Source organism: Patagioenas fasciata, chromosome 21, assembly GCF_037038585.1.
Source record: "Patagioenas fasciata isolate bPatFas1 chromosome 21, bPatFas1.hap1, whole genome shotgun sequence".
In the NCBI taxonomy this organism is placed as follows: domain Eukaryota; kingdom Metazoa; phylum Chordata; class Aves; order Columbiformes; family Columbidae; genus Patagioenas; species Patagioenas fasciata.
In genome coordinates this window covers 4,305,830-4,314,770 of record NC_092540.1, presented here as the reverse complement: position 1 = coordinate 4,314,770, position 8,941 = coordinate 4,305,830, and positions in this window count along the sequence as shown.

Genomic DNA, 8,941 nt, shown 5'->3' with positions numbered 1-8,941 from the left:
CATGTCCTCCCAGAAGGATGTGACAGTGCAGGAACCAGGTACCCATCAGGATGTCAGAGATGATGAGATGGATAGGGACATCACCGGGGGACACCACTGAAGGAACAGGCCACTAGAAGGATGCTGCAGTGGCCATTTGCTGTAGAAGGAACAGATCTTTCATGTTGCCATCATCCCCGAGAACAGCTCTGCTGCCCTCCCTGCTCCGGGTTCCATCCCAAAGCGCAGACATGGGGCAGGTGGGATGTGCTGCCACCTCTGAGCATTTGTTGGCCTCTGTATGGGGAAAATGATGGGAAAAGGGAGAGGGGAGGGAAAAGGCACCAAGAGAGCGGGGAGAAAGAGTGGTACATGACCAGGGTGGGAGGAAGGGAGAAGGCGATGATGTGGCCTTTGCTCACTCCCAGAGGCTGTCAGAGTGAAAATCTCTGGTACCTCATGCATGCACAAGGCATCAGTGTTTACTGCTGAGAAACCTCGTCTTATAGGAATCAATCATTGTGTCCAGAGCATGCCAGAGGAACACCCTGCCGGAGGGTGCCAGAGGAGAGGGGGCTGATTCATTGACCTCTGACAGACAGAGGTAATAATTGCCAGGCACTTATCCTGTAAATATCATTAATAACCCATATCAAGTGTTGTTTTTTAAAGGGCAGCCTGATATGTGTGGAGCCCTTTGAAACGGAAACGAATGACATGGCAGGAGGATCAGCCCACAGGTGTGCGCAGTGGTCGGGGCAAACCCGGGGGACCCGGAGCACCAGCACCCAAAGGTGCCAGCACAGGGGGAGGAGACGGCATCTCTGCTGCAGAGGCCGTGCTGGCATTGCCAAACTGCCTGCACTATCAATTCATGCTAAAATGGACTTACTTTCTTTTCCCATCATCGAACTGGCACCTTTCCTAGCAGAGCTCCACCAGTGAAAGGTTTTTTCCCCCCTTTACTTTCCTAAACTGACATCCCAGTGTGGGCAGAGCTGTGGAGCTGGAGAAGTGGCCATGGGCTTGTATGGGGTAAATGACCTGTTTGAGATCAGTATCTGAGCCTGGAGTAAGACCACAGACCCCTGAATTTAAGCTGGCACTCTAGTCCCAGCCTTTGAAAAAGAGCAGCTGCCAAGCAGAGAGGCTGTGCAGCCGTCCGGAGGGGACAGGTCTCACCTTGGGGACCAGCCCAGCTCTGAGCTTGGGCAGCAACATCAGCTTCATTTCCATCTAGCTGGTATGATAATGAGAATCCCAAAGCTGGCTCGCTGCATGGGTGAAACAGCAACAGCCCCAGGAGGTTTTGCTGCTCCTCATCCTCCCACCTGTCTGCTCTTTGCATCGGGCCCTGGACAGACACGTCATGTAGGACCCACGGGGTCCAAGGGAATGTGTCCGTGGTAGAAAGATGGTAAAATGCAATTACACTGGGGTGTGAAGCCAAAGCAGCCAAAGGGACCCAGCGGTGTGGTTGCTTGGGGCTTGCGCTGGGACGTTGTCAGGACCGAGGCTCATTGGGTTTCTTGCCGACCCAACAATGGCAAAACCCGAGGAAGTTCTCAGTCCTGTGCAAGGTAATTTGCCCATGAAACCTTCAGGCTTCCCATGTCCCCTTCAAACCCTGGTGTCCATCCCACACAGACAGACTCACCACCGGGGCCAGGCGAGCTCACGGGGAGGGCTGGCGGCAACCTGATGCTGGAGCTGCTGTTCCAAAGTCCCGGTGGGTGTGATCAGGGAACTGCAAGGTCTTGCCCTCTGGAGGAACCAGCCCCGTGCAGCCACCGATGGTCCTTTGGCAGTTCTTGCAACGGGAGGTGCAGTCCTGGTCAAATTCCAGTTCAGTAACTATAGATATAACTTTGATTCTGCTTCTTTCTGCTTCTGCTGTGGCCCAAGCTGCTCTCTTGGGATGTGTCCACCAACAGACTGGCCAGGATGATGTGTAGGGCATGGACGAGTGTTCGGGGAGCAGCGGGGCTGCCTAGAAAGCCAGAAGGCACTGGGAGATGGAAAGATGACACGGGGACTGCACCGAGTCAAACCTGGAGCCCTGGGTGCCCGGACTACTGAACTGTTTATCTTCTGGTCTGATAACAGCATACCAAGTGCTGGAATGCGTGGATTTGCAGATGATTAATATTAGCTGATATATTGCACTTAATGAGGGTAATAATTCAGTGGTAATTTATTGCTGGTAATGATGAGAAAACATCCTTGGAGCCCTGAGGTTAGAGTCAGTGGGGAAAGGCAGCGTGTGCCCCGGGGCGGAGGGGGCTTGTTCCTGGCAGCTCTGCTGGTGGTGGGACCTGCAGGTCCCATCTCCCTCCCTCCCTCAGACCTGCAACCAGAGCTACTTCTTGCTTTCAGACAGTTTTGCCAGGGAAACGGGGCTTGTGCATCCCCAGGCATTGGTAGGAGCCAGGGTTGGGGATGGAGATGCTGCAGGTGGAGCTGGGCAGCCTTTGTGGACAGAAACTGGTGCTTCCAGCTGGATCTGGGATGCTCCTCATGGCTGATGTGACACTGCGGCTCGAAACCTACCTCTGTCTGTGCTTTCAGGAGCTTTTGAAACCTGCCACGTAGCCCAGTTGGTGTGAAAAGCAGAGATTTGGGCTGCCAAATTCCTACAGGAATGAGGAACGAGGTGGCGGAGGTGTTGGATGTGCCCACTGCTGTAGGATGCTGAGGTCAGGCAGGGCTGGGTCCCCAGCAGTGTCACCTGCGGGGCCGTGTGTCACCGCACAGAGCCTGCCTGGAGCGCTGAGCTTCCCAGGGCTGGTTATCATCGTTTCCTTCTAGCCCAGGAATGCGGCTCCCGTTCCCACTGGCAGATGTGGCCAAGCCACCAGCTCCGCGGTGCCAAGCGATGCAGACGCAGGTCTCGCTTGAAAGGGAACCGCCGACTTTTAACACTTCCCGGGCTTCCCCCTTTGCTGCAGGGACATGCGGTTGGTCTCACCAGCTGGCACAGGGGTCAAGGGCTTTATCCAGGGAGGAATGAGGAACACAATGTCCTAGGGGGAGGCAGCAGGATTATTTACAGCCCCAAAATAAAGGGTGGAATGCAGAAAGGCGTCGGAAGGTTCAAAGCTGCCCCTATGGCTCAGTCCCATGTGGATGTTTCATGCAATTTTTTTCATGGTGTGAACTTACAGCTGGGGAGAGGCCCTACAGCTTTCTGGTTATCTACTGGAGGGAATTGCCATGTCTCATCTGCTTGTGGCCTTTACAACCCATCTTATCCCTGCGGGAACATCTCCAAGCAAGCGGAGGGGTAACCTGCGTCCCCTGCACGTGTTTATCAAATAAGCCCTATCACATCGGTGCTGGCCCTTGTCTTCAACAGGAGACATCCTCACAGGAGAGCCCTGGGCCACGGCAGCGGGGCTGGTACGTGTGCACCGTGCAAGCGCATCCCCAGATTGAAGGCTTTGTGCTGTGAGACATCCCGGGAGCAGAGTCTGAGTTAACCCAACAGCCAGATCCCAGAGCGAGCATCACCCCGGAGCAGCCCCCGCTGAGCCCCGGGGGGTGTTTGTCCTCGCTAAGGCTGCACAACACGCTCCCAGCCCTCTTCCCAGCTCTGCCTCCGCTTGACCTTGAGCAAAGGCTGTTATCTTGTTTGTAAAATAGGTGCAAGATAGCTGCCTTCTCCAGGGGAGCACACGTGTGCTCAGCAAGGTCTGCCCGAGGCCCGGGGACGCGAGCAGGGCTCAGCAGCCCACACCTCCGCACAAAAATGCATGGGCTCGCAGCAGCTCCATGGCCAGGGGGGACTCACAAGCACCGCGACCCCCCCAGCCCGCAGGCTCCCATGGAATTCAGGCTTAGGGCTGGCTCTGGGCTCTGCCTCCCCCCACCACTCATCGCTTCCCCCCTCGAGGCTTCCTGCCCCCTCTGAATTAGAGGAGTCAACTGAAATGGGGCGTTTTCACTTAAACAATTGAATTCCAGTAAAGGGAGGTTTTCCAATTTAGAAAAAAAAAAAGAGGAATCTTTCTCCCCCCAAAAATGTGGAGGAGTTTGGGATAAGCTCAGCAACACCAGCTTCTCCCCCTTTTAGGCTGGTGCAAGGTGGTGCAAAGCCAGGGAAGCCGCGGGAGCTGGGGGTGTGGGTGCAAAGCCAATGTGGTCCCAGCTGGTGGGGCAGGAGCCATCGCGTTTGTACATCACTACCTGCTATGTGGCCTTGGGCAACTCATTAAGGCCAAAATGCTCAAACCTCAGCGATGGCAGATAAGCCGGGAAATAAACCGTCTCATTGTTCAGGGCTCTGAGGTCAATATCTTCAGAAGTACTCAGGTGTTTAATGTGGGGATGGCTGCACGGAGGTCCTGTCGCCCCTGGTTAGAGACACCAGGATCCAGCTTTTAGATGAAAGAGCCTGCAAGCTGCTTTGCCTTTTCTTCAAAAGTTTTAGGCGGGGTGTTGCAGTGCTGCGGCCCATGGACGGTCTGCCTTGAAAGAGATGGCGAGCAGTGGGCGTGCAAAGCTGAATATGTGATTTTGTGCTAGGGGGATGCAACGATGAGATGGAATCTGGCCTGACAGTGATGTGGGGAGCGCGTCCCTGCCCAGGGCTCGGGGATGCTGCAGCCCTGCTCATGCGTGTCGGGGCTCCTGCGCTGCTCCGGCTATGTCCCCAGGGATGCTGGTGGCCTCGCGCAGGCTGCGCTTTGCAAGACCTGGCAGTGCTCAGGCAGGACAGCAAGGAGCAGCATAGCTGCGCTTTCCCTTTGGTCAGCGCAAGGGAAAGGTGGTGAGTCACTGTGGTTTGTGTCTGCTCGTTTGTGCAGGACAGAGCCTGTCCCATCTCAAGCCAAATGCAATGGAATTTGGGGGCAGTGAGCCCCTCATCGGGCAGCAGGTACACATCAGCAGGAGGCTGAGGCTTCTCGCACTCTCCAGGTGCAGACAGCACTGAAAATCCTTAATAAAGACAATGTCCAGATGGCTGGTAGCAGATTGCACTTTGCTGCTGTCCCGTACGTGGCTGGAGGGATGCCTGGGGCTGCTGACTTCAGCATGTACCTCAGCTGACTGCGGGACTGACCACAGCCCTTAATCCTTTCTACGTGCTGCCTCGCAGCCCTGCTGCACCCCCAGCCCTGCTGCACCCCAGTCCTGCTGCACCCCCATCCCTGCTGCACCCCTATCCCTGCTGCACCTCCATCCCTGCTGCACCCCTATCCCTGCTGCACCCCCACCCCTGCTGCACCCCCATCCCTGCTGCACCCCTATCCCTGCTGCACCCCCACCCCTGCTGCACCCCCATCCCTGCTGCACCCCTATCCCTGCTGCACCCCTATCCCTGCTGCACCCCCATCCCTGCTGCATCCCTATCCCTGCTGCACCCCCATCCCTGCTGCACCCCTATCCCTGCTGCACCTCCATCCCTGCTGCATCTCCATCCCTGTTGCACCCCCACCCCTGCTGCACCTCCATCCCTGCTGCATCCTTATCCCTGCTGCATCCCCATCCCTGCTGCACCTCCATCCCTCCTGCACCCCCATCCCTGCCGCACCACCATCCCTGCTGCACCCCATCCCTACTGCACCCCCATCCCTCCTGCACCCCCATCCCTGCTGCTCCTCCATCCCTGCTGCACCCCCAGTCCTGCTGCACCTCCAGCCCTGCTGCACCCCCAGTCCTGCTGCACCCCCAGTCCTGCTGCACCCCATCCCTGCTGCACCTCCATCCCTGCTGCACCCCCAGTCCTGCCACTCGCAGCCCCCAGGGCCAGGCAGAGCCCCATGGCCCCAAATAACCCCACATATGGACACTCAGCGCAGCTGGGACACGGTAACAAAAGCTCTCGTGTGATGGGTTTGAAGGACAAGCATCAATATTTGCTGTGAGTGGGTGGACAATGAAGCAGAGGGTGAGTGCATGGCGTCCATTCCCACCTGCCTGCATTTCAATCAGTGTCTGACTGTGCATCGCGGGGGGGACAGTGACACAAATCCCATTAATGTCACCCACAGCGGGCTCAGTGATAGTGGGTTGAGGTGGAATAATGGGGCAGTGATGGAAGAAACAAAGAGTTGTCATTCAAATAATTAATAGCATCAGCAGTGCTGGTGTAAAGAGGTGCCAGGGTGCGGTGGAATGCTCCTATGGGATGCTCCAATGGGATGCTCCTATGGGATGCTCTGGTAGGATGCTTGGGTGGGATGCTCGGGTGGGGTGCTCCTATGGGATGCTCCAATGGGATGCTCTGGTGGGATGCTCCTATGGGAAGTGTCGCGGTTGAGACGGACAAACAACATAGACCAAGTTCTTCCAGGATGAAAGTAGTAGATGCCATTTATTGCCGCAAGTGCATTTTTATACAGTTTTACCAATTCATGTGTCTCTTCACTATTGGTTACAAGTTCCAGCAGTAACATCTCATTGGCTAATTTTGCTCTAATGGCTAATGTTACTCTTCTCCCTTCTCTCTCATGCGTACATCCCTTCTTTCTCACAGGTACACCTTAATATCTCTGGGTACTCCTTTACTCCCATCTTTCTCGTGGGTAAACCTTAATATCTTCAAGGCTGATCTCTGTTCCCATACCCTCTGTCAGGGAATCCATGGACCTGCCATAGTCCCCCACAGGATGCTCCAGTGCGATGCTCCCACAGGATGCTCTGGCGGGATGCTCTGGTGATACGCTCCGGTGTGATGCTCCGGTGGGATGCTCCGGTGTGATGCTCCAGTGGGATGCTCTGGTCAGGCGCTCTGGTGTCATGCTCCGGTGGGATGCTCCAGTGCGATGCTCCCATAGGATGTTCTGGCAGGATGCTCTGGTGGGATGCTCCAGCGCTGTTCTATGCCCAGCCATGTGCCAAACCACGACACCAAACCCTTGGTGCCCAGCACGGAGCCAGTGCTGCCACCCATGCCCGGGACCGGGCACATCCAAGTGTGGCACTCAAAGCCTGCAAAACCGTGTTCTGACACCCGCCAGATGCAGCTGTGATCTGCTGCCCCATGGCACTAGAGGGCAGAGGTAAGGCTCTGCTTCATGCCATGTTTTTAGTTTTCATGTTTGAACCTCTTGAAAGGTGACCTGTAACTTCGAGTCTCTGGGGTTTATCATGTTTGCTTTTAAAAGCAACACCTTGAAGTGGCTGAAACCACTGTGTTACTCTCAATCTCAGCTCCAAGTTAACAGGGCTTCTGCTTTGGAACAGGAAAACTTGCTTTTTTAAAAATCTGCTTTGCAGATTTTAAGCCACTTTATTTTAACTATCACGAGTTGAGTAAGAGAACTTAATTCCACCCAGTGCCAGGTGCCAGAGGCCGGGATGGACAGAGCCAGCTGCCGGTGCCGGGGTGCTGGGACGTGTCTGCAGGCAGGGAGTGCAGCGGAGCCGCTGCCTCTCAGCCCTGCAAAGAGCCTTTTGCAATGCAAATCCGCAGGCTCCCACCAGGCTCCCACACCTGGAACCAGTCAGAGCCCCGCCAGTCTGGTTACACGAGATGAAACGGGGCGCACATGGGATGACGGAGGGAGGGAGAGCTGGAAGGAGCGATTAAACCTCGGAAGCACAGAAGCAGCTGAGAGTCAAGGATTGAGGGTGTCAGGTGCTAATTCTGCAAATAGGGAGCGCAGGTCTTCTGTATGTGCTGGCGGGGCAGGGATGGTTTCCATTCAGTGATCAGCATCCTCAGCTTGGGGTTTTACCCATTTTTGTGTGAATTAAAACCTGTAAAGGCAGAGGCGCAGACTGAGTGAAGCGCAGAGCCCAGCATCACGGTTGGAAAATATCTTTGACTTATAAAGCACAGCAGAATGGGGTAGGACAGGGCGAGAGCTCAGGCTGGGTTTCTTGGCTATCGCCACGGGCCAGGCGCTCCGCCGGGGTGAGCTGGTACTGCTGGCTGCTCAGGAACTCACTGAGTCACACAAGGCAAATATTTTTTTCCCTTTGATTTTCACCCTGAGAAAATCTTGAGCTGACCTTGTTAATCCTCTCCCCCCCTGCCGTCCTTTATCACGTTTCGGCTGCGGGATAGCGTTACCAGTTTCGCACCTCTGCCCGCTCCTGCCAGCATCCTGCCTGGCGCAGTGCCGCCCCATTCACTGTCCCCGTCACCCATGGGGGGGATTCCCAGGGCCACCACAACCACCCCGGGGCTGCAGGACCCCATGGATGCTCCTACCTGGGAGGGATGGAGGGAGAAGAAAAGCTGGATGGCTGCAGGAGGCTCCAGCTTGGTGCTGCGCCTTGGCAAGGTGCGTTAGCCAGGGTCCTTATATAGGGTGGTGATGCTGTTAGAGATCCTGATAGTTCCCAGGGTTACGATCATTTACACAGTCTTAATTCCTGTCTCTGGAAGGATGCTTGGAGGCCACACAAGTGCTCAGGCCCCGCTACTTTCCATGCCCCTTGGTCCAAAGCCTGGTGTCTCGGAGCCTGGACAAGGGCTCTGGAATGAGCTGTGCCCGCAGATGAAGGTCTGAGCCCCGCTCGGCTGGGTGCTGAGACATAACCCTGGCTGTGCCTCACCCGGGGAAGCCCGATCTGTGGGTAAACCCTGATCCAAGCCTGCAGCTCCCGCCTGGCCCCGGCTCCTGGGCTCACGGGCTTTGGCACCGGCGGCAGCGCCAGGCACATGGGGCAGCACCCGCTCTGCTGAGTGATGGTTTGACCCGCTCAGCTCCGCGTGTCCAAATTGTCACTCGCTGGAATAAAACAGATGGAGTTTTATCCGCCTCCAGCACTGATTGCTGCCGGTGAAAGGGTATAATTAGAAACAATATCACTGTTGACACGGGCGGTGTTTTAACACCCGCTGTCCAAACAGACGTGGCCGAGCGCAGGGTTGATGCTCAGCCCGGCGTGGGGGCTGCACCCGGGTGATGTTGGGCATGGGAGGGCTCCGGGCAGGCTGCACCCATCGGTACTGGGGAGATGCTGCTGCCTCGGGGATACAGGGGAAAAGTGCGTGCGGAGCTCGGGG